At 34.4% G+C, this 26708-nt stretch overlaps 17 non-coding genes across 17 annotated transcripts; all 17 read right to left on the minus strand.

Moving 5' to 3' along the window:
• Positions 1-58: 58 nt before the first annotated feature.
• Positions 59-132, minus strand: Trnai-aau (transfer RNA isoleucine (anticodon AAU)). The gene has a single exon. It is a non-coding gene; the product is annotated as a tRNA-Ile (tRNA).
• Positions 133-556: 424 nt separating this feature from the next.
• On the minus strand, positions 557-630 carry Trnai-aau (transfer RNA isoleucine (anticodon AAU)). The gene has a single exon. It is a non-coding gene; the product is annotated as a tRNA-Ile (tRNA).
• Positions 631-1054: 424 nt separating this feature from the next.
• Positions 1055-1128, minus strand: Trnai-aau (transfer RNA isoleucine (anticodon AAU)). Its single transcript has one exon. It is a non-coding gene; the product is annotated as a tRNA-Ile (tRNA).
• Positions 1129-1219: 91 nt separating this feature from the next.
• On the minus strand, positions 1220-1293 carry Trnai-aau (transfer RNA isoleucine (anticodon AAU)). Its single transcript has one exon. It is a non-coding gene; the product is annotated as a tRNA-Ile (tRNA).
• Positions 1294-1882: 589 nt separating this feature from the next.
• On the minus strand, positions 1883-1956 carry Trnaf-aaa (transfer RNA phenylalanine (anticodon AAA)). The gene has a single exon. It is a non-coding gene; the product is annotated as a tRNA-Phe (tRNA).
• A 754-nt stretch (positions 1957-2710) lies between these two features.
• On the minus strand, positions 2711-2784 carry Trnai-gau (transfer RNA isoleucine (anticodon GAU)). Its single transcript has one exon. It is a non-coding gene; the product is annotated as a tRNA-Ile (tRNA).
• A 258-nt stretch (positions 2785-3042) lies between these two features.
• Trnai-aau (transfer RNA isoleucine (anticodon AAU)) lies at positions 3043-3116 on the minus strand. The gene has a single exon. It is a non-coding gene; the product is annotated as a tRNA-Ile (tRNA).
• Positions 3117-3540: 424 nt separating this feature from the next.
• Trnai-aau (transfer RNA isoleucine (anticodon AAU)) lies at positions 3541-3614 on the minus strand. The gene has a single exon. It is a non-coding gene; the product is annotated as a tRNA-Ile (tRNA).
• Positions 3615-3872: 258 nt separating this feature from the next.
• Positions 3873-3946, minus strand: Trnai-aau (transfer RNA isoleucine (anticodon AAU)). Its single transcript has one exon. It is a non-coding gene; the product is annotated as a tRNA-Ile (tRNA).
• A 755-nt stretch (positions 3947-4701) lies between these two features.
• Positions 4702-4775, minus strand: Trnai-aau (transfer RNA isoleucine (anticodon AAU)). The gene has a single exon. It is a non-coding gene; the product is annotated as a tRNA-Ile (tRNA).
• Positions 4776-5033: 258 nt separating this feature from the next.
• On the minus strand, positions 5034-5107 carry Trnai-aau (transfer RNA isoleucine (anticodon AAU)). The gene has a single exon. It is a non-coding gene; the product is annotated as a tRNA-Ile (tRNA).
• Positions 5108-5696: 589 nt separating this feature from the next.
• Trnai-aau (transfer RNA isoleucine (anticodon AAU)) lies at positions 5697-5770 on the minus strand. The gene has a single exon. It is a non-coding gene; the product is annotated as a tRNA-Ile (tRNA).
• A 1251-nt stretch (positions 5771-7021) lies between these two features.
• Trnai-aau (transfer RNA isoleucine (anticodon AAU)) lies at positions 7022-7095 on the minus strand. The gene has a single exon. It is a non-coding gene; the product is annotated as a tRNA-Ile (tRNA).
• Positions 7096-7519: 424 nt separating this feature from the next.
• On the minus strand, positions 7520-7593 carry Trnai-aau (transfer RNA isoleucine (anticodon AAU)). The gene has a single exon. It is a non-coding gene; the product is annotated as a tRNA-Ile (tRNA).
• A 921-nt stretch (positions 7594-8514) lies between these two features.
• On the minus strand, positions 8515-8588 carry Trnai-aau (transfer RNA isoleucine (anticodon AAU)). The gene has a single exon. It is a non-coding gene; the product is annotated as a tRNA-Ile (tRNA).
• Positions 8589-10172: 1584 nt separating this feature from the next.
• Trnai-aau (transfer RNA isoleucine (anticodon AAU)) lies at positions 10173-10246 on the minus strand. The gene has a single exon. It is a non-coding gene; the product is annotated as a tRNA-Ile (tRNA).
• A 1416-nt stretch (positions 10247-11662) lies between these two features.
• On the minus strand, positions 11663-11736 carry Trnai-aau (transfer RNA isoleucine (anticodon AAU)). The gene has a single exon. It is a non-coding gene; the product is annotated as a tRNA-Ile (tRNA).
• Positions 11737-26708: the final 14972 nt, after the last annotated feature.

Here is a 26708-nt window from a genome sequence, read left to right on the forward strand (position 1 = left end):
CAATATACATGAAAGTTGTAAAAATATTATCTTTGTATTTTATTAAAAAATATAACATTGGCCAGTATGGGGATCGAACCCACGACATTCGCGTTATTAGCACGACGCTCTAACCAACTGAGCTAACCGGCCACATACTTAAGAAACAGAAAATTTAAAAACATGACAATATACATGAAAGTTGTAAAAATATTATCTTTGTATTTTATTAAAAAATATAACATTGGCCAGTATGGGGATCGAACCCACGACATTCGCGTTATTAGCACGACGCTCTAACCAACTGAGCTAACCGGCAACGTACAATACAAACAACAAATTTAAAAACATGACAATATACATGAAAGTTGTAAAAATGTTATCTTTGTATTTTATTAAAAAATATAACACTGGCCAGTATGGAGATCGAACCCACGACATTCGCGTTATTAGCGCGACGCTCTAACCAACTGAGCTAACCGTCCACGTACTGCACTAACAACAAATTTAAAAACATGACAATATACATGAAAGTTGTAAAAATATTATCTTTGTATTTTATTAAAAAATATAACATTGGCCAGTATGGGGATCGAACCCACGACATTCGCGTTATTAGCACGACGCTCTAACCAACTGAGCTAACCGGCCACATACTTAAGAAACAGAAAATTTAAAAACATGATAATATACATGAAAGTTGTAAAAATATTATTTTTGTATTTTATTAAAAAATATAACATTGGCCAGTATGGGGATTGAACCCACGACATTCGCGTTATTAGCACGACGCTCTAACCAACTGAGCTAACCGGCAACGAACAATACAAACAACAAATTTAAAAACATGACAATATACTTGAAAGTTGTAAAAATATTATCCTTGTATTTTATTAAAAGATATAACATTGGCCAGTATGGGGAGCGAACCCACGACATTCGCGTTATTAGCACGACGCTCTAACCAACTGAGCTAACCGGCCACGTACTAGACTAACAACAAATTTAAAAACATGACAATATACATGAAAGTTGTAAAAATATTATCTTTGTATTTTATTAAAAAATATAACATTGGCCAGTATGGGGATCGAACCCACGACATTCGCGTTATTAGCACGACGCTCTAACCAACTGAGCTAACCGGCCATGTACAACACAACAACAAATTTAAAAACATGACAATATACTTTAAAGTTGTAAAAATATTATCTTTGTATTTTATTAAAAAATATAACATTGGCCAGTATGGGGATCGAACCCACGACATTCGCGTTATTAGCACGACGCTCTAACCAACTGAGCTAACCGGCCACATACTTAAGAAACAGAAAATTTAAAAACATGACAATATACATGAAAGTTGTAAAAATATTATCTTTGTATTTTATTAAAAAATATAACATTGGCCAGTATGGGGATCGAACCCACGACATTCGCGTTATTAGCACGACGCTTTAACCAACTGAGCTAACCGGCCACATACTTAAGAAACAGAAAATTTAAAAACATGATAATATACATGAAAGTTGTAAAAATATTATTTTTGTATTTTATTAAAAAATATAACATTGGCCAGTATGGGGATTGAACCCACGACATTCGCGTTATTAGCACGACGCTCTAACCAACTGAGCTAACCGGCAACGAACAATACAAACAACAAATTTAAAAACATGACAATATACATGAAAGTTGTAAAAATATTATCTTTGTATTTTATTAAAAAATATAACACTGGCCAGTATGGAGATCGAACCCACGACATTCGCGTTATTAGCACGACGCTCTAACCAACTGAGCTAACCGGCTACATACTTAAGAAACAGAAAATTTAAAAACATGACAATATACATGAAAGTTGTAAAAATATTATCTTTGTATTTTATTAAAAATATAACATTGGCCAGTATGGGGATCGAACCCACGACCTTCGCGTTTTTAGCACGACGCTCTAACCAACTGAGCTAACCGGCCACATACTTAAGAAACAGAAAATTTAAAAACATGACAATATACATGAAAGTTGTAAAAATATTATCTTTGTATTTTATTAAAAAATATAAGATTGGCCAGTATGGGGATCGAACCCACGACATTCGCGTTATTAGCACGACGCTCTAACCAACTGAACTAACCGGCCACATACTTGAGACAGAAAATTTAAAAACATGATAATATACATGTAAGTTGTAAAAATATTATTTTTGTATTTTATTAAAAAATATAACATTGATCAGTATGGGGATTGAGCCCACGACATTCGCGTTATTAGCACGACGATCTAACCAACTGAGCTAACCGGCCACGTACAATACAAACAACAAATTTAAAAAGATGACAATATACATGAAAGTTGTAAAAATATTAACTTTGTATTTTATTAAAAAATATAACATTTGCCAGTATGGGGATCGAACCCACGACATTCGCGTTATTAGCACGACGCTCTAACCAACTGAGCTAACCGGCCACATACTTAAGAAACAGAAGATTTAAAAACATGACAATATACATGAAAGTTGTAAAAATATTATCTTTGTATTTTATTAAAAAATATAACATTGGCCAGTATGGGGATTGAACTTACGACATTCGCGTTATTAGCACGACGCTCTAACCAACTGAGCTAACCGGCCACGTACAATACATACAAAAAATTTAAAAACATGACAATATACATGAAAGTTGTAAAAATATTATCTTTGTATTTTATTAAAAAATATAACACTGGCCAGTATGGAGATCGAACCCAAGACATTCGCGTTATCAGCACGACGCTCTAACCAACTGAGCTAACCGGCCACATACTTAAGAAACAGAAAATTTAAAAACATGACAATATACATGAAAGTTGTAAAAATATTATCTTTGTATTTTATTAAAAAATATAACATTGGCCAGTATGGGGATCGAACCCACGACATTCGCGTTATTAGCACGACACTCTAACCAACTGAGCTAACCGTCCACGTACAATACAAACAACAAATTTAAAAACATGACAATATACATGAAAGTTGTAAAAATATTATCTTTGTATTTTATTAAAAAATATAACATTGGCCAGTATGGGGATCGAACCCACGACATTCGCGTTATTAGCACGACGCTCTAACCAACTGAGCTAACCGGCCACATACTTAAGAAACAGAAAATTTAAAAACATGATAATATACATGAAAGTTGTAAAAATATTATTTTTGTATTTTATTAAAAAATATAACATTGGCCAGTATGGGGATTGAACCCACGACATTCGCGTTATTAGCACGACGCTCTAACCAACTGAGCTAACCGGCAACGTACAATACAAACAACAAATTTAAAAACATGACAATATACATGAAAGTTGTAAAAATATTATCTTTGTATTTTATTAAAAAATATAACACTGGCCAGTATGGAGATCGAACCCACGACATTCGCGTTATTAGCACGACGCTCTAACCAACTGAGCTAACCGTCCACGTACTGCACTAACAACAAATTTAAAAACATGACAATATACATGAAAGTTGTAAAAATATTATCTTTGTATTTTATTAAAAAATATAACATTGGCCAGTATGGGGATCGAACCCACGACATTCGCGTTATTAGCACGACGCTCTAACCAACTGAGCTAACCGGCCACATACTTAAGAAACAGAAAATTTAAAAACATGACAATATACATGAAAGTTGTAAAAATATTATCTTTGTATTTTATTAAAAAATATAACACTGGCCAGTATGGAGATCGAACCCACGACATTCGCGTTATTAGCACGACGCTCTAACCAACTGAGCTAACCGGCCACATACTTAAGAAACAGAAAATTTAAAAACATGACAATATACATGAAAGTTGTAAAAATATTATCTTTGTATTTTATTAAAAAATATAACATTGGCCAGTATGGGGATCGAACCCACGACATTCGCGTTATTAGCACGACGCTCTAACCAACTGAGCTAACCGGCCACATACTTAAGAAACAGAAAATTTAAAAACATGACAATATACATGAAAGTTGTAAAAATATTTTCTTTGTAATTTATTAAAAAATATAACATTGGCCAGTATGGGGATCGAACCCACGACATTCGCGTTATTAGCACGACGCTCTAACCAACTGAGCTACCGGCCACGTACAACACAAACAACAAATTTAAAAACATGACAATATACTTTAAAGTTGTGAAAATATTATCTTTGTATTTTATTAAAAAATATATCACTGGCCAGTATGGGGATCGAACCCACGACATTCGCGTTATTAGCACGACACTCTAACCAACAGAGCTAACCGTCCACGTACTGCACTAACAACAAATTTAAAAACATGACAATATACATGAAAGTTGTAAAAAATATTATCCTTGTATTTTATAAAAAATATATCATTGGCCAGTATGGGGATCGAACCCACAACATTTGCGTTATTAGCACGACGCTCTAACCAACTGAGCTAACCGTCCACGTACTGCACTAACAACAAATTTAAAAACATGACAATATACTTGAAAGTTGTAAAAATATTATCCTTGTATTTTATTAAAAGATATAACATTGGCCAGTATGGGGAGCGAACCCACGACATTTGCGTTATTAGCACGACGCTCTTACCAACTGAGCTAACCGGCCACGTACTAGACTAACAACAAATTTAAAAACATGACAATATACATGAAAGTTGTAAAAATATTATCTTTGTATTTTATTAAAAAATATAACATTGGCCAGTATGGGGATCGAACCCACGACATTCGCGTTATTAGCACGACGCTCTAACCAACTGAGCTAACCGGCCACATACTTAAGAAACAGAAAATTTAAAAACATGACAATATACATGAAAGTTGTAAAAATATTATCTTTGTATTTTATTAAAAAATATAACACTGGCCAGTATGGAGATCGAACCCACGACATTCGCGTTATTAGCACGACGCTCTAACCAACTGAGCTAACCGGCCACATACTTAAGAAACAGAAAATTTAAAAACATGACAATATACATGAAAGTTGTAAAAATATTATCTTTGTATTTTATTAAAAAATATAACATTGGCCAGTATGGGGATCGAACCCACGACATTCGCGTTATTAGCACGACGCTCTAACCAACTGAGCTAACCGGCCACATACTTAAGAAACAGAAAATTTAAAAACATGACAATATACATGAAAGTTGTAAAAATATTTTCTTTGTAATTTATTAAAAAATATAACATTGGCCAGTATGGGGATCGAACCCACGACATTCGCGTTATTAGCACGACGCTCTAACCAACTGAGCTACCGGCCACGTACAACACAAACAACAAATTTAAAAACATGACAATATACTTTAAAGTTGTGAAAATATTATCTTTGTATTTTATTAAAAAATATATCACTGGCCAGTATGGGGATCGAACCCACGACATTCGCGTTATTAGCACGACACTCTAACCAACAGAGCTAACCGTCCACGTACTGCACTAACAACAAATTTAAAAACATGACAATATACTTGAAAGTTGTAAAAATATTATCCTTGTATTTTATTAAAAGATATAACATTGGCCAGTATGGGGAGCGAACCCACGACATTTGCGTTATTAGCACGACGCTCTTACCAACTGAGCTAACCGGCCACGTACTAGACTAACAACAAATTTAAAAACATGACAATATACATGAAAGTTGTAAAAATATTATCTTTGTATTTTATTAAAAAATATAACATTGGCCAGTATGGGGATCGAACCCACGACATTCGCGTTATTAGCACGACGCTCTAACCAACTGAGCTAACCGGCCACATACTTAAGAAACAGAAAATTTAAAAACATGACAATATACATGAAAGTTGTAAAAATATTTTCTTTGTAATTTATTAAAAAATATAACATTGGCCAGTATGGGGATCGAACCCACGACATTCGCGTTATTAGCACGACGCTCTAACCAACTGAGCTACCGGCCAGGTACAACACAAACAACAAATTTAAAAACATGACAATATACTTTAAAGTTGTGAAAATATTATCTTTGTATTTTATTAAAAAATATATCACTGGCCAGTATGGGGATCGAACCCACGACATTCGCGTTATTAGCACGACACTCTAACCAACTGAGCTAACCGGCCACGTACTGCACTAACAACAAATTTAAAAACATGACAATATACATGAAAGTTGTAAAAAATATTATCCTTGTATTTTATTAAAAATATATCATTGGCCAGTATGGGGATCGAACCCACAACATTTGCGTTATTAGCACGACGCTCTAACCAACTGAGCTAACCGTCCAAGTACTGCACTAACAACAAATTTAAAAACATGACAATATACTTGAAAGTTGTAAAAATATTATCCTTGTATTTTATTAAAAGATATAACATTGGCCAGTATGGGGATCGAACCCACGACATTCGCGTTATTAGCACGACGCTCTAACCAACTGAGCTACCGGCCACGTACAACACAAACAACAAATTTAAAAACATGACAATATACTTTAAAGTTGTGAAAATATTATCTTTGTATTTTATTAAAAAATATATCACTGGCCAGTATGGGGATCGAACCCACGACATTCGCGTTATTACCACGACACTCTAACCAACTGAGCTAACCGTCCACGTACTGCACTAACAACAAATTTAAAAACATGACAATATACATGAAAGTTGTAAAAAATATTATCCTTGTATTTTATTAAAAATATATCATTGGCCAGTATGGGGATCGACCCCACAACATTTGCGTTATTAGCACGACGCTCTAACCAACTGAGCTAACCGGCCACGTACTAGACTAACAACAAATTTAAAAACATGACAATATACATGAAAGTTGTAAAAATATTATCTTTGTATTTTATTAAAAATATAACACTGGCCAGTATGGAGATCGAACCCACGACATTCACGTTATTAGCACGACGCTCTAACCAACTGAGCTAACCGGCCACATACTTAAGAAACAGAAAATTTAAAAACATGACAATATACATGAAAGTTGTAAAAATATTATCTTTGTATTTTATTAAAAAATATAACATTGGCCAGTATGGGGATCGAACCCACGACATTCGCGTTATTAGCACGACGCTCTAACCAACTGAGCTAACCGGCCACATACTTAAGAAACAGAAAATTTAAAAACATGACAATATACATGAAAGTTGTAAAAATATTATCTTTGTATTTTATTAAAAAATATAACATTGGCCAGTATGGGGATCGAACCCACGACATTCGCGTTATTAGCACGACGCTCTAACCAACTGAGCTAACCGGCAACGTACAATACAAACAACAAATTTAAAAACATGACAATATACATGAAAGTTGTAAAAATGTTATCTTTGTATTTTATTAAAAAATATAACACTGGCCAGTATGGAGATCGAACCCACGACATTCGCGTTATTAGCGCGACGCTCTAACCAACTGAGCTAACCGTCCACGTACTGCACTAACAACAAATTTAAAAACATGACAATATACATGAAAGTTGTAAAAATATTATCTTTGTATTTTATTAAAAAATATAACATTGGCCAGTATGGGGATCGAACCCACGACATTCGCGTTATTAGCACGACGCTCTAACCAACTGAGCTAACCGGCCACATACTTAAGAAACAGAAAATTTAAAAACATGACAATATACATGAAAGTTGTAAAAATATTATCTTTGTATTTTATTAAAAAATATAACACTGGCCAGTATGGAGATCGAACCCACGACATTCGCGTTATTAGCACGACGCTCTAACCAACTGAGCTAACCGGCCACATACTTAAGAAACAGAAAATTTAAAAACATGACAATATACATGAAAGTTGTAAAAATATTTTCTTTGTAATTTATTAAAAAATATAACATTGGCCAGTATGGGGATCGAACCCACGACATTCGCGTTATTAGCACGACGCTCTAACCAACTGAGCTACCGGCCACGTACAACACAAACAACAAATTTAAAAACATGACAATATACTTTAAAGTTGTGAAAATATTATCTTTGTATTTTATTAAAAAATATATCACTGGCCAGTATGGGGATCGAACCCACGACATTCGCGTTATTAGCACGACACTCTAACCAACTGAGCTAACCGTCCACGTACTGCACTAACAACAAATTTAAAAACATGACAATATACATGAAAGTTGTAAAAAATATTATCCTTGTATTTTATTAAAAATATATCATTGGCCAGTATGGGGATCGAACCCACAACATTTGCGTTATTAGCACGACGCTCTAACCAACTGAGCTAACCGTCCACGTACTGCACTAACAACAAATTTAAAAACATGACAATATACTTGAAAGTTGTAAAAATATTATCCTTGTATTTTATTAAAAGATATAACATTGGCCAGTATGGGGAGCGAACCCACGACATTTGCGTTATTAGCACGACGCTCTTACCAACTGAGCTAACCGGCCACGTACTAGACTAACAACAAATTTAAAAACATGACAATATACATGAAAGTTGTAAAAATATTATCTTTGTATTTTATTAAAAAATATAACATTGGCCAGTATGGGGATCGAACCCACGACATTCGCGTTATTAGCACGACGCTCTAACCAACTGAGCTAACCGGCCACATACTTAAGAAACAGAAAATTTAAAAACATGACAATATACATGAAAGTTGTAAAAATATTATCTTTGTATTTTATTAAAAAATATAACATTGGCCAGTATGGGGATCGAACCCACGACATTCGCGTTATTAGCACGACGCTCTAACCAACTGAGCTACCGGCCACGTACAACACAAACAACAAATTTAAAAACATGACAATATACTTTAAAGTTGTGAAAATATTATCTTTGTATTTTATTAAAAAATATATCACTGGCCAGTATGGGGATCGAACCCACGACATTCGCGTTATTAGCACGACACTCTAACCAACTGAGCTAACCGTCCACGTACTGCACTAACAACAAATTTAAAAACATGACAATATACATGAAAGTTGTAAAAAATATTATCCTTGTATTTTATTAAAAATATATCATTGGCCAGTATGGGGATCGAACCCACAACATTTGCGTTATTAGCACGACGCTCTAACCAACTGAGCTAACCGTCCACGTACTGCACTAACAACAAATTTAAAAACATGACAATATACTTGAAAGTTGTAAAAATATTATCCTTGTATTTTATTAAAAGATATAACATTGGCCAGTATGGGGAGCGAACCCACGACATTTGCGTTATTAGCACGACGCTCTTACCAACTGAGCTAACCGGCCACGTACTAGACTAACAACAAATTTAAAAACATGACAATATACATGAAAGTTGTAAAAATATTATCTTTGTATTTTATTAAAAAATATAACATTGGCCAGTATGGGGATCGAACCCACGACATTCGCGTTATTAGCACGAGGCTCTAACCAACTGAGCTAACCGGCCACATACTTAAGAAACAGAAAATTTAAAAACATGACAATATACATGAAAGTTGTAAAAATATTTTCTTTGTAATTTATTAAAAAATATAACATTGGCCAGTATGGGGATCGAACCCACGACATTCGCGTTATTAGCACGACGCTCTAACCAACTGAGCTACCGGCCACGTACAACACAAACAACAAATTTAAAAACATGACAATATACTTTAAAGTTGTGAAAATATTATCTTTGTATTTTATTAAAAAATATATCACTGGCCAGTATGGGGATCGAACCCACGACATTCGCGTTATTAGCACGACACTCTAACCAACTGAGCTAACCGTCCACGTACTGCACTAACAACAAATTTAAAAACATGACAATATACATGAAAGTTGTAAAAAATATTATCCTTGTATTTTATTAAAAATATATCATTGGCCAGTATGGGGATCGACCCCACAACATTTGCGTTATTAGCACGACGCTCTAACCAACTGAGCTAACCGGCCACGTACTAGACTAACAACAAATTTAAAAACATGACAATATACATGAAAGTTGTAAAAATATTATCCTTGTATTTTATTAAAAGATATAACATTGGCCAGTATGGAGATCGAACCCACGACATTCGCGTTATTAGCACGACGCTCTAACCAACTGAGCTAACCGGCCACATACTTAAGAAACAGAAAATTTAAAAACATGACAATATACATGAAAGTTGTAAAAATATTATCTTTGTATTTTATTAAAAAATATAACATTGGCCAGTATGGGGATCGAACCCACGACATTCGCGTTATTAGCACGACGCTCTAACCAACTGAGCTAACCGGCCACATACTTAAGAAACAGAAAATTTAAAAACATGACAATATACATGAAAGTTGTAAAAATATTTTCTTTGTAATTTATTAAAAAATATAACATTGGCCAGTATGGGGATCGAACCCACGACATTCGCGTTATTAGCACGACGCTCTAACCAACTGAGCTACCGGCCACGTACAACACAAACAACAAATTTAAAAACATGACAATATACTTTAAAGTTGTGAAAATATTATCTTTGTATTTTATTAAAAAATATATCACTGGCCAGTATGGGGATCGAACCCACGACATTCGCGTTATTAGCACGACACTCTAACCAACTGAGCTAACCGTCCACGTACTGCACTAACAACAAATTTAAAAACATGACAATATACATGAAAGTTGTAAAAAATATTATCCTTGTATTTTATTAAAAATATATCATTGGCCAGTATGGGGATCGAACCCACAACATTTGCGTTATTAGCACGACGCTCTAACCAAATGAGCTAACCGTCCAAGTACTGCACTAACAACAAATTTAAAAACATGACAATATACTTGAAAGTTGTAAAAATATTATCCTTGTATTTTATTAAAAGATATAACATTGGCCAGTATGGGGATCGAACCCACGACATTCGCGTTATTAGCACGACGCTCTAACCAACTGAGCTACCGGCCACGTACAACACAAACAACAAATTTAAAAACATGACAATATACTTTAAAGTTGTGAAAATATTATCTTTGTATTTTATTAAAAAATATATCACTGGCCAGTATGGGGATCGAACCCACGACATTCGCGTTATTAGCACGACACTCTAACCAACTGAGCTAACCGTCCACGTACTGCACTAACAACAAATTTAAAAACATGACAATATACATGAAAGTTGTAAAAAATATTATCCTTGTATTTTATTAAAAATATATCATTGGCCAGTATGGGGATCGACCCCACAACATTTGCGTTATTAGCACGACGCTCTAACCAACTGAGCTAACCGGCCACGTACTAGACTAACTACAAATTTAAAAACATGACAATATACATGAAAGTTGTAAAAATATTATCTTTGTATTTTATTAAAAATATAACACTGGCCAGTATGGAGATCGAACCCACGACATTCGCGTTATTAGCACGACGCTCTAACCAACTGAGCTAACCGGCCACGTACTAGACTAACAACAAATTTAAAAACATGACAATATACATGAAAGTTGTAAAAATATTATCTTTGTATTTTATTAAAAATATAACACTGGCCAGTATGGAGATCGAACCCACGACATTCGCGTTATTAGCACGACGCTCTAACCAACTGAGCTAACCGGCCACATACTTAAGAAACAGAAAATTTAAAAACATGACAATATACATGAAAGTTGTAAAAATATTATCTTTGTATTTTATTAAAAAATATAACATTGGCCAGTATGGGGATCGAACCCACGACATTCGCGTTATTAGCACGACGCTCTAACCAACTGAGCTAACCGGCCACATACTTAAGAAACAGAAAATTTAAAAACATGACAATATACATGAAAGTTGTAAAAATATTATCTTTGTATTTTATTAAAAATATAACATTGGCCAGTATGGGGATCGAACCCACGACATTCGCGTTATTAGCACGACGCTCTAACCAACTGAGCTAACCGGCAACGTACAATACAAACAACAAATTTAAAAACATGACAATATACATGAAAGTTGTAAAAATATTATCTTTGTATTTTATTAAAAAATATAACACTGGCCAGTATGGAGATCGAACCCACGACATTCGCGTTATTAGCACGACGCTCTAACCAACTGAGCTAACCGTCCACGTACTGCACTAACAACAAATTTAAAAACATGACAATATACATGAAAGTTGTAAAAATATTATCTTTGTATTTTATTAAAAAATATAACATTGGCCAGTATGGGGATCGAACCCACGACATTCGCGTTATTAGCACGACGCTCTAACCAACTGAGCTAACCGGCCACATACTTAAGAAACAGAAAATTTAAAAACATGACAATATACATGAAAGTTGTAAAAATATTATCTTTGTATTTTATTAAAAAATATAACACTGGCCAGTATGGAGATCGAACCCACGACATTCGCGTTATTAGCACGACGCTCTAACCAACTGAGCTAACCGGCCACATACTTAAGAAACAGAAAATTTAAAAACATGACAATATACATGAAAGTTGTAAAAATATTATCTTTGTATTTTATTAAAAAATATAACATTGGCCAATATGGGGATCGAACCCACGACATTCGCGTTATTAGCACGACGCTCTAACCAACTGAGCTAACCGGCCACATACTTAAGAAACAGAAAATTTAAAAACATGACAATATACATGAAAGTTGTAAAAATATTTTCTTTGTAATTTATTAAAAAATATAACATTGGCCAGTATGGGGATCGAACCCACGACATTCGCGTTATTAGCACGACGCTCTAACCAACTGAGCTACCGGCCACGTACAACACAAACAACAAATTTAAAAACATGACAATATACTTTAAAGTTGTGAAAATATTATCTTTGTATTTTATTAAAAAATATATCACTGGCCAGTATGGGGATCGAACCCACGACATTCGCGTTATTAGCACGACACTCTAACCAACTGAGCTAACCGTCCACGTACTGCACTAACAACAAATTTAAAAACATGACAATATACATGAAAGTTGTAAAAAATATTATCCTTGTATTTTATTAAAAATATATCATTGGCCAGTATGGGGATCGAACCCACAACATTTGCGTTATTAGCACGACGCTCTAACCAACTGAGCTAACCGTCCACGTACTGCACTAACAACAAATTTAAAAACATGACAATATACTTGAAAGTTGTAAAAATATTATCCTTGTATTTTATTAAAAGATATAACATTGGCCAGTATGGGGAGCGAACCCACGACATTTGCGTTATTAGCACGACGCTCTTACCAACTGAGCTAACCGGCCACGTACTAGACTAACAACAAATTTAAAAACATGACAATATACATGAAAGTTGTAAAAATATTATCTTTGTATTTTATTAAAAAATATAACATTGGCCAGTATGGGGATCGAACCCACGACATTCGCGTTATTAGCACGAGGCTCTAACCAACTGAGCTAACCGGCCACATACTTAAGAAACAGAAAATTTAAAAACATGACAATATACATGAAAGTTGTAAAAATATTTTCTTTGTAATTTATTAAAAAATATAACATTGGCCAGTATGGGGATCGAACCCACGACATTCGCGTTATTAGCACGACGCTCTAACCAACTGAGCTACCGGCCACGTACAACACAAACAACAAATTTAAAAACATGACAATATACTTTAAAGTTGTGATAATATTATCTTTGTATTTTATTAAAAAATATATCACTGGCCAGTATGGGGATCGAACCCACGACATTCGCGTTATTAGCACGACACTCTAACCAACTGAGCTAACCGTCCACGTACTGCACTAACAACAAATTTAAAAACATGACAATATACATGAAAGTTGTAAAAAATATTATCCTTGTATTTTATTAAAAATATATCATTGGCCAGTATGGGGATCGAACCCACAACATTTGCGTTATTAGCACGACGCTCTAACCAACTGAGCTAACCGTCCACGTACTGCACTAACAACAAATTTAAAAACATGACAATATACTTGAAAGTTGTAAAAATATTATCCTTGTATTTTATTAAAAGATATAACATTGGCCAGTATGGGGAGCGAACCCACGACATTTGCGTTATTAGCACGACGCTCTTACCAACTGAGCTAACCGGCCACGTACTAGACTAACAACAAATTTAAAAACATGACAATTTACATGAAAGTTGTAAAAATATTATCTTTGTATTTTATTAAAAAATATAACATTGGCCAGTATGGGGATCGAACCCACGACATTCGCGTTATTAGCACGACGCTCTAACCAACTGAGCTAACCGGCCACATACTTAAGAAACAGAAAATTTAAAAACATGACAATATACATGAAAGTTGTAAAAATATTATCTTTGTATTTTATTAAAAAATATAACATTGGCCAGTATGGGGATCGAACCCACGACATTCGCGTTATTAGCACGACGCTCTAACCAACTGAGCTACCGGCCACGTACAACACAAATAACAAATTTAAAAACATGACAATATACTTTAAAGTTGTGAAAATATTATCTTTGTATTTTATTAAAAAATATATCACTGGCCAGTATGGGGATCGAACCCACGTCATTCGCGTTATTAGCACGACACTCTAACCAACTGAGCTAACCGTCCACGTACTGCACTAACAACAAATTTAAAAACATGACAATATACATGAAAGTTGTAAAAATATTATCCTTGTATTTTATTAAAAGATATAACATTGGCCAGTATGGGGATCGAACCCACGACATTCGCGTTATTAGCACGACGCTCTAACCAACTGAGCTACCGGCCACGTACAACACAAACAACAAATTTAAAAACATGACAATATACTTTAAAGTTGTGAAAATATTATCTTTGTATTTTATTAAAAAATATATCACTGGCCAGTATGGGGATCGAACCCACGACATTCGCGTTATTAGCACGACACTCTAACCAACTGAGCTAACCGTCCACGTACTGCACTAACAACAAATTTAAAAACATGACAATATACATGAAAGTTGTAAAAAATATTATCCTTGTATTTTATTAAAAATATATCATTGGCCAGTATGGGGATCGACCCCACAACATTTGCGTTATTAGCACGACGCTCTAACCAACTGAGCTAACCGGCCACGTACTAGACTAACAACAAATTTAAAAACATGACAATATACATGAAAGTTGTAAAAATATTATCTTTGTATTTTATTAAAAATATAACACTGGCCAGTATGGAGATCGAACCCACGACATTCGCGTTATTAGCACGACGCTCTAACCAACTGAGCTAACCGGCCACATACTTAAGAAACAGAAAATTTAAAAACATGACAATATACATGAAAGTTGTAAAAATATTATCTTTGTATTTTATTAAAAAATATAACATTGGCCAGTATGGGGATCGAACCCACGACATTCGCGTTATTAGCACGACGCTCTAACCAACTGAGCTAACCGGCCACATACTTAAGAAACAGAAAATTTAAAAACATGACAATATACATGAAAGTTGTAAAAATATTATCTTCGTATTTTATTAAAAAATATAACATTGGCCAGTATGGGGATCGAACCCACGACATTCGCGTTATTAGCACGACGCTCTAACCAACTGAGCTAACCGGCCACATACTTAAGAAACAGAAAATTTAAAAACATGACAATATACATGAAAGTTGTAAAAATATTATCTTTGTATTTTATTAAAAAATATAACATTGGCCAGTATGGGGATCGAACCCACGACATTCGCGTTATTAGCACGACGCTCTAACCAACTGAGCTACCGGCCACGTACAACACAAACAACAAATTTAAAAACATGACAATATACTTTAAAGTTGTGAAAATATTATCTTTGTATTTTATTAAAAAATATATCACTGGCCAGTATGGGGATCGAACCCACGACATTCGCGTTATTAGCACGACACTCTAACCAACTGAGCTAACCGTCCACGTACTGCACTAACAACAAATTTAAAAACATGACAATATACATGAAAGTTGTAAAAAATATTATCTTTGTATTTTATTAAAAATATATCATTGGCCAGTATGGGGATCGACCCCACAACATTTGCGTTATTAGCACGACGCTCTAACCAACTGAGCTAACCGGCCACGTACTAGACTAATAACAAATTTAAAAACATGACAATATACATGAAAGTTGTAAAAATATTATCTTTGTATTTTATTAAAAATATAACACTGGCCAGTATGGAGATCGAACCCACGACATTCGCGTTATTAGCACGACGCTCTAACCAACTGAGCTAACCGGCCACATACTTAAGAAACAGAAAATTTAAAAACATGACAATATACATGAAAGTTGTAAAAATATTATCTTTGTATTTTATTAAAAAATATAACATTGGCCAGTATGGGGATCGAACCCACGACATTCGCGTTATTAGCACGACGCTCTAACCAACTGAGCTAACCGGCAACATACTTAAGAAACAGAAAATTTAAAAACATGACAATATACATGAAAGTTGTAAAAATATTTTCTTTGTAATTTATTAAAAAATATAACATTGGCCAGTATGGGGATCGAACCCACGACATTCGCGTTATTAGCACGACGCTCTAACCAACTGAGCTACCGGCCACGTACAACACAAACAACAAATTTAAAAACATGACAATATACTTTAAAGTTGTGAAAATATTATCTTTGTATTTTATTAAAAAATATATCACTGGCCAGTATGGGGATCGAACCCACGACATTCGCGTTATTAGCACGACACTCTAACCAACTGAGCTAACCGTCCACGTACTGCACTAACAACAAATTTAAAAACATGACAATATACATGAAAGTTGTAAAAAATATTATCCTTGTATTTTATTAAAAATATATCATTGGCCAGTATGGGGATCGAACCCACAACATTTGCGTTATTAGCACGACGCTCTAACCAACTGAGCTAACCGTCCACGTACTGCACTAACAACAAATTTAAAAACATGACAATATACTTGAAAGTTGTAAAAATATTATCCTTGTATTTTATTAAAAGATATAACATTGGCCAGTATGGGGAGCGAACCCACGACATTCGCGTTATTAGCACGACGCTCTTACCAACTGAGCTAACCGGCCACGTACTAGACTAACAACAAATTTAAAAACATGACAATATACATGAAAGTTGTAAAAATATTATCTTTGTATTTTATTAAAAAATATAACATTGGCCAGTATGGGGATCGAACCCACGACATTCGCGTTATTAGCACGACGCTCTAACCAACTGAGCTAACCGGCCACATACTTAAGAAACAGAAAATTTAAAAACATGACAATATACATGAAAGTTGTAAAAATATTATCTTTGTATTTTATTAAAAAATATAACATTGGCCAGTATGGGGATCGAACCCACGACATTCGCGTTATTAGCACGACGCTCTAACCAACTGAGCTAACCGGCCACATACTTAAGAAACAGAAAATTTAAAAACATGACAATATACATGAAAGTTGTAAAAATATTTTCTTTGTAATTTATTAAAAAATATAACATTGGCCAGTATGGGGATCGAACCCACGACATTCGCGTTATTAGCACGACGCTCTAACCAACTGAGCTACCGGCCACGTACAACACAAACAACAAATTTAAAAACATGACAATATACTTTAAAGTTGTGAAAATATTATCTTTGTATTTTATTAAAAAATATATCACTGGCCAGTATGGGGATCGAACCCACGACATTCGCGTTATTAGCACGACACTCTAACCAACTGAGCTAACCGTCCACGTACTGCACTAACAACAAATTTAAAAACATGACAATATACATGAAAGTTGTAAAAAATATTATCCTTGTATTTTATTAAAAATATATCATTGGCCAGTATGGGGATCGAACCCACAACATTTGCGTTATTAGCACGACGCTCTAACCAACTGAAATAACCGTCCACGTACTGCACTAACAACAAATTTAAAAACATGACAATATACTTGAAAGTTGTAAAAATATTATCCTTGTATTTTATTAAAAGATATAACATTGGCCAGTATGGGGAGCGAACCCACGACATTCGCGTTATTAGCACGACGCTCTTACCAACTGAGCTAACCGGCCACGTACTAGACTAACAACAAATTTAAAAACATGACAATATACATGAAAGTTGTAAAAATATTATCTTTGTATTTTATTAAAAAATATAACATTGGCCAGTATGGGGATCGAACCCACGACATTCGCGTTATTAGCACGACGCTCTAACCAACTGAGCTAACCGGCCATGTACAACACAAACAACAAATTTAAAAACATGACAATATACTTTAAAGTTGTAAAAATATTATCTTTGTAATTTATTAAAAAATATAACATTGGCCAGTATGGGGATCGAACCCACGACATTCGCGTTATTAGCACGACGCTCTAACCAACTGAGATACCGGCCACGTACAACACAAACAACAAATTTAAAAACATGACAATATACTTTAAAGTTGTGAAAATATGATCTTTGTATTTTATTAAAAAATATAACATTGGCCAGTATGGGGATCGAACCCACGACATTCGCGTTATTAGCACGACGCTCTAACCAACTGAGCTAACCGGCCACATACTTAAGAAACAGAAAATTTAAAAACATGACAATATACATGAAAGTTGTAAAAATATTATCTTTGTATTTTATTAAAAAATATAACATTGGCCAGTATGGGGATCGAACCCACGACATTCGCGTTATTAGCACGACGCTCTAACCAACTGAGCTAACCGGCCACATACTTAAGAAACAGAAAATTTAAAAACATGATAATATACATGAAAGTTGTAAAAATATTATTTTTGTATTTTATTAAAAAATATAACATTGGCCAGTATGGGGATTGAACCCACGACATTCGCGTTATTAGCACGACGCTCTAACCAACTGAGCTAACCGGCCACGTACTAGACTAATAACAAATTTAAAAACATGACAATATACATGAAAGTTGTAAAAATATTATCTTTGTATTTTATTAAAAATATAACACTGGCCAGTATGGAGATCGAACCCACGACATTCGCGTTATTAGCACGACGCTCTAACCAACTGAGCTAACCGGCCACATACTTAAGAAACAGAAAATTTAAAAACATGACAATATACATGAAAGTTGTAAAAATATTATCTTTGTATTTTATTAAAAAATATAACATTGGCCAGTATGGGGATCGAACCCACGACATTCGCGTTATTAGCACGACGCTCTAACCAACTGAGCTAACCGGCCACATACTTAAGAAACAGAAAATTTAAAAACATGACAATATACATGAAAGTTGTAAAAATATTTTCTTTGTAATTTATTAAAAAATATAACATTGGCCAGTATGGGGATCGAACCCACGACATTCGCGTTATTAGCACGACGCTCTAACCAACTGAGCTACCGGCCACGTACAACACAAACAACAAATTTAAAAACATGACAATATACTTTAAAGTTGTGAAAATATTATCTTTGTATTTTATTAAAAAATATATCACTGGCCAGTATGGGGATCGAACCCACGACATTCGCGTTATTAGCACGACACTCTAACCAACTGAGCTAACCGTCCACGTACTGCACTAACAACAAATTTAAAAACATGACAATATACATGAAAGTTGTAAAAAATATTATCCTTGTATTTTATTAAAAATATATCATTGGCCAGTATGGGGATCGAACCCACAACATTTGCGTTATTAGCACGACGCTCTAACCAACTGAGCTAACCGTCCACGTACTGCACTAACAACAAATTTAAAAACATGACAATATACTTGAAAGTTGTAAAAATATTATCCTTGTATTTTATTAAAAGATATAACATTGGCCAGTATGGGGAGCGAACCCACGACATTCGCGTTATTAGCACGACGCTCTTACCAACTGAGCTAACCGGCCACGTACTAGACTAACAACAAATTTAAAAACATGACAATATACATGAAAGTTGTAAAAATATTATCTTTGTATTTTATTAAAAAATATAACATTGGCCAGTATGGGGATCGAACCCACGACATTCGCGTTATTAGCACGACGCTCTAACCAACTGAGCTAACCGGCCACATACTTAAGAAACAGAAAATTTAAAAACATGACAATATACATGAAAGTTGTAAAAATATTATCTTTGTATTTTATTAAAAAATATAACATTGGCCAGTATGGGGATCGAACCCACGACATTCGCGTTATTAGCACGACGCTCTAACCAACTGAGCTAACCGGCCACATACTTAAGAAACAGAAAATTTAAAAACATGACAATATACATGAAAGTTGTAAAAATATTTTCTTTGTAATTTATTAAAAAATATAACATTGGCCAGTATGGGGATCGAACCCACGACATTCGCGTTATTAGCACGACGCTCTAACCAACTGAGCTACCGGCCACGTACAACACAAACAACAAATTTAAAAACATGACAATATACTTTAAAGTTGTGAAAATATTATCTTTGTATTTTATTAAAAAATATAACATTGGCCAGTATGGGGATCGAACCCACGACATTCGCGTTATTAGCACGACACTCTAACCAACTGAGCTACCGGCCACGTACAACACAAACAACAAATTTAAAAACATGACAATATACATGAAAGTTGTAAAAATATTATCTTTGTATTTTATTAAAAAATATATCACTGGCCAGTATGGGGATCGAACCCACGACATTCGCGTTATTAGCACGACACTCTAACCAACTGAGCTAACCGTCCACGTACTGCACTAACAACAAATTTAAAAACATGACAATATACATGAAAGTTGTAAAAAATATTATCCTTGTATTTTATTAAAAATATATCATTGGCCAGTATGGGGATCGAACCCACAACATTTGCGTTATTAGCACGACGCTCTAACCAACTGAGCTAACCGTCCACGTACTGCACTAACAACAAATTTAAAAACATGACAATATACTTGAAAGTTGTAAAAATATTATCCTTGTATTTTATTAAAAGATATAACATTGGCCAGTATGGGGAGCGAACCCACGACATTCGCGTTATTAGCACGACGCTCTTACCAACTGAGCTAACCGGCCACATACTTAAGAAACAGAAAATTTAAAAACATGACAATGTACATGAAAGTTGTAAAAATATTATCTTTGTATTTTATTAAAAAATATAACATTGGCCAGTATGGGGATCGAACCCACGACATTCGCGTTATTAGCACGACGCTCTAACCAACTGAGCTAACCGGCCACATACTTAAGAAACAGAAAATTTAAAAACATGACAATATACATGAAAGTTGTAAAAATATTTTCTTTGTAATTTATTAAAAAATATAACATTGGCCAGTATGGGGATCGAACCCACGACATTCGCGTTATTAGCACGACGCTCTAACCAACTGAGCTACCGGCCACGTACAACACAAACAACAAATTTAAAAACATGACAATATACTTTAAAGTTGTGAAAATATTATCTTTGTATTTTATTAAAAAATATATCACTGGCCAGTATGGGGATCGAACCCACGACATTCGCGTTATTAGCACGACACTCTAACCAACTGAGCTAACCGTCCACGTACTGCACTAACAACAAATTTAAAAACATGACAATATACATGAAAGTTGTAAAAAATATTATCCTTGTATTTTATTAAAAATATATCATTGGCCAGTATGGGGATCGAACCCACAACATTTGCGTTATTAGCACGACGCTCTAACCAACTGAAATAACCGTCCACGTACTGCACTAACAACAAATTTAAAAACATGACAATATACTTGAAAGTTGTAAAAATATTATCCTTGTATTTTATTAAAAGATATAACATTGGCCAGTATGGGGAGCGAACCCACGACATTCGCGTTATTAGCACGACGCTCTTACCAACTGAGCTAACCGGCCACGTACTAGACTAACAACAAATTTAAAAACATGACAATATACATGAAAGTTGTAAAAATATTATCTTTGTATATTATTAAAAAATATAACATTGGCCAGTATGGGGATCGAACCCACGACATTCGCGTTATTAGCACGACGCTCTAACCAACTGAGCTAACCGGCCATGTACAACACAAACAACAAATTTAAAAACATGACAATATACTTTAAAGTTGTAAAAATATTATCTTTGTAATTTATTAAAAAATATAACATTGGCCAGTATGGGGATCGAACCCACGACATTCGCGTTATTAGCACGACGCTCTAACCAACTGAGATACCGGCCACGTACAACACAAACAACAAATTTAAAAACATGACAATATACATGAAAGTTGTAAAAATATTATTTTTGTATTTTATTAAAAATATAACACTGGCCAGTATGGAGATCGAACCCACGACATTCGCGTTATTAGCACGACGCTCTAACCAACTGAGCTAACCGGCCACATACTTAAGAAACAGAAAATTTAAAAACATGACAATATACATGAAAGTTGTAAAAATATTTTCTTTGTAATTTATTAAAAAATATAACATTGGCCAGTATGGGGATCGAACCCACGACATTCGCGTTATTAGCACGACGCTCTAACCAACTGAGCTACCGGCCACGTACAACACAAACAACAAATTTAAAAACATGACAATATACTTTAAAGTTGTGAAAATATTATCTTTGTATTTTATTAAAAAATATATCACTGGCCAGTATGGGGATAGAAGCCACGACATTCGCGTTATTAGCACGACACTCTAACCAACTGAGCTAACCGTCCACGTACTGCACTAACAACAAATTTAAAAACATGACAATATACATGAAAGTTGTAAAAAATATTATCTTTGTATTTTATTAAAAATATATCATTGGCCAGTATGGGGATCGACCCCACAACATTTGCGTTATTAGCACGACGCTCTAACCAACTGAGCTAACCGGCCACGTACTAGACTAATAACAAATTTAAAAACATGACAATATACATGAAAGTTGTAAAAATATTATCTTTGTATTTTATTAAAAATATAACACTGGCCAGTATGGAGATCGAACCCACGACATTCGCGTTATTAGCACGACGCTCTAACCAACTGAGCTAACCGGCCACATACTTAAGAAACAGAAAATTTAAAAACATGACAATATACATGAAAGTTGTAAAAATATTATCTTTGTATTTTATTAAAAAATATAACATTGGCCAGTATGGGGATCGAACCCACGACATTCGCGTTATTAGCACGACGCTCTAACCAACTGAGCTAACCGGCCACATACTTAAGAAACAGAAAATTTAAAAACATGACAATATACATGAAAGTTGTAAAAATATTTTCTTTGTAATTTATTAAAAAATATAACATTGGCCAGTATGGGGATCGAACCCACGACATTCGCGTTATTAGCACGACGCTCTAACCAACTGAGCTACCGGCCACGTACAACACAAACAACAAATTTAAAAACATGACAATATACTTTAAAGTTGTGAAAATATTATCTTTGTATTTTATTAAAAAATATATCACTGGCCAGTATGGGGATCGAACCCACGACATTCGCGTTATTAGCACGACACTCTAACCAACTGAGCTAACCGTCCACGTACTGCACTAACAACAAATTTAAAAACATGACAATATACATGAAAGTTGTAAAAAATATTATCCTTGTATTTTATTAAAAATATATCATTGGCCAGTATGGGGATCGAACCCACAACATTTGCGTTATTAGCACGACGCTCGAACCAACTGAGCTAACCGGCCACGTACTAGACTAATAACAAATTTAAAAACATGACAATATACATGAAAGTTGTAAAAATATTTTCTTTGTAATTTATTAAAAAATATAACATTGGCCAGTATGGGGATCGAACCCACGACATTCGCGTTATTAGCACGACGCTCTAACCAACTGAGCTACCGGCCACGTACAACACAAACAACAAATTTAAAAACATGACAATATACTTTAAAGTTGTGAAAATATTATCTTTGTATTTTATTAAAAAATATATCACTGGCCAGTATGGGGATCGAACCCACGACATTCGCGTTATTAGCACGACACTCTAACCAACTGAGCTAACCGTCCACGTACTGCACTAACAACAAATTTAAAAACATGACAATATACATGAAAGTTGTAAAAAATATTATCCTTGTATTTTATTAAAAATATATCATTGGCCAGTATGGGGATCGAACCCACAACATTTGCGTTATTAGCACGACGCTCTAACCAACTGAGCTAACCGTCCACGTACTGCACTAACAACAAATTTAAAAACATGACAATATACTTGAAAGTTGTAAAAATATTATCCTTGTATTTTATTAAAAAATATAACATTGGCCAGTATGGGGATCGAACCCACGACATTCGCGTTATTAGCACGACGCTCTAACCAACTGAGCTAACCGGCCACATACTTAAGAAACAGAAAATTTAAAAACATGACAATATACATGAAAGTTGTAAAAATATTATCTTTGTATTTTATTAAAAAATATAACATTGGCCAGTATGGGGATCGAACCCACGACATTCGCGTTATTAGCACGACGCTCTAACCAACTGAGCTACCGGCCACGTACAACACAAACAACAAATTTAAAAACATGACAATATACTTTAAAGTTGTGAAAATATTATCTTTGTATTTTATTAAAAAATATATCACTGGCCAGTATGGGGATCGAACCCACGACATTCGCGTTATTAGCACGACACTCTAACCAACTGAGCTAACCGTCCACGTACTGCACTAACAACAAATTTAAAAACATGACAATATACATGAAAGTTGTAAAAAATATTATCTTTGTATTTTATTAAAAATATATCATTGGCCAGTATGGGGATCGACCCCACAACATTTGCGTTATTAGCACGACGCTCTAACCAACTGAGCTAACCGGCCACGTACTAGACTAATAACAAATTTAAAAACATGACAATATACATGAAAGTTGTAAAAATATTATCTTTGTATTTTATTAAAAATATAACACTGGCCAGTATGGAGATCGAACCCACGACATTCGCGTTATTAGCACGACGCTCTAACCAACTGAGCTAACCGGCCACATACTTAAGAAACAGAAAATTTAAAAACATGACAATATACATGAAAGTTGTAAAAATATTATCTTTGTATTTTATTAAAAAATATAACATTGGCCAGTATGGGGATTGAACCCACGACATTCGCGTTATTAGCACGACGCTCTAACCAACTGAGCTAACCGGCAACATACTTAAGAAACAGAAAATTTAAAAACATGACAATATACATGAAAGTTGTAAAAATATTTTCTTTGTAATTTATTAAAAAATATAACATTGGCCAGTATGGGGATCGAACCCACGACATTCGCGTTATTAGCACGACGCTCTAACCAACTGAGCTACCGGCCACGTACAACACAAACAACAAATTTAAAAACATGACAATATACTTTAAAGTTGTGAAAATATTATCTTTGTATTTTATTAAAAAATATATCACTGGCCAGTATGGGGATCGAACCCACGACATTCGCGTTATTAGCACGACACTCTAACCAACTGAGCTAACCGTCCACGTACTGCACTAACAACAAATTTAAAAACATGACAATATACATGAAAGTTGTAAAAAATATTATCCTTGTATTTTATTAAAAATATATCATTGGCCAGTATGGGGATCGAACCCACAACATTTGCGTTATTAGCACGACGCTCTAACCAACTGAGCTAACCGTCCACGTACTGCACTAACAACAAATTTAAAAACATGACAATATACTTGAAAGTTGTAAAAATATTATCCTTGTATTTTATTAAAAGATATAACATTGGCCAGTATGGGGAGCGAACCCACGACATTCGCGTTATTAGCACGACGCTCTTACCAACTGAGCTAACCGGCCACGTACTAGACTAACAACAAATTTAAAAACATGACAATATACATGAAAGTTGTAAAAATATTATCTTTGTATTTTATTAAAAAATATAACATTGGCCAGTATGGGGATCGAACCCACGACATTCGCGTTATTAGCACGACGCTCTAACCAACTGAGCTAACCGGCCACATACTTAAGAAACAGAAAATTTAAAAACATGACAATATACATGAAAGTTGTAAAAATATTATCTTTGTATTTTATTAAAAAATATAACATTGGCCAGTATGGGGATCGAACCCACGACATTCGCGTTATTAGCACGACGCTCTAACCAACTGAGCTAACCGGCCACATACTTAAGAAACAGAAAATTTAAAAACATGACAATATACATGAAAGTTGTAAAAATATTTTCTTTGTAATTTATTAAAAAATATAACATTGGCCAGTATGGGGATCGAACCCACGACATTCGCGTTATTAGCACGACGCTCTAACCAACTGAGCTACCGGCCACGTACAACACAAACAACAAATTTAAAAACATGACAATATACTTTAAAGTTGTGAAAATATTATCTTTATATTTTATTAAAAAATATATCACTGGCCAGTATGGGGATCGAACCCACGACATTCGCGTTATTAGCACGACACTCTAACCAACTGAGCTAACCGTCCACGTACTGCACTAACAACAAATTTAAAAACATGACAATATACATGAAAGTTGTAAAAAATATTATCCTTGTATTTTATTAAAAATATATCATTGGCCAGTATGGGGATCGAACCCACAACATTTGCGTTATTAGCACGACGCTCTAACCAACTGAAATAACCGTCCACGTACTGCACTAACAACAAATTTAAAAACATGACAATATACTTGAAAGTTGTAAAAA

The sequence above is a fragment of the Physella acuta genome, unplaced genomic scaffold, assembly GCF_028476545.2.
Source record: "Physella acuta isolate Inbredline_101_S28 unplaced genomic scaffold, ASM2847654v3 ptg000315l, whole genome shotgun sequence".
NCBI lineage: Eukaryota > Metazoa > Mollusca > Gastropoda > Physidae > Physella > Physella acuta.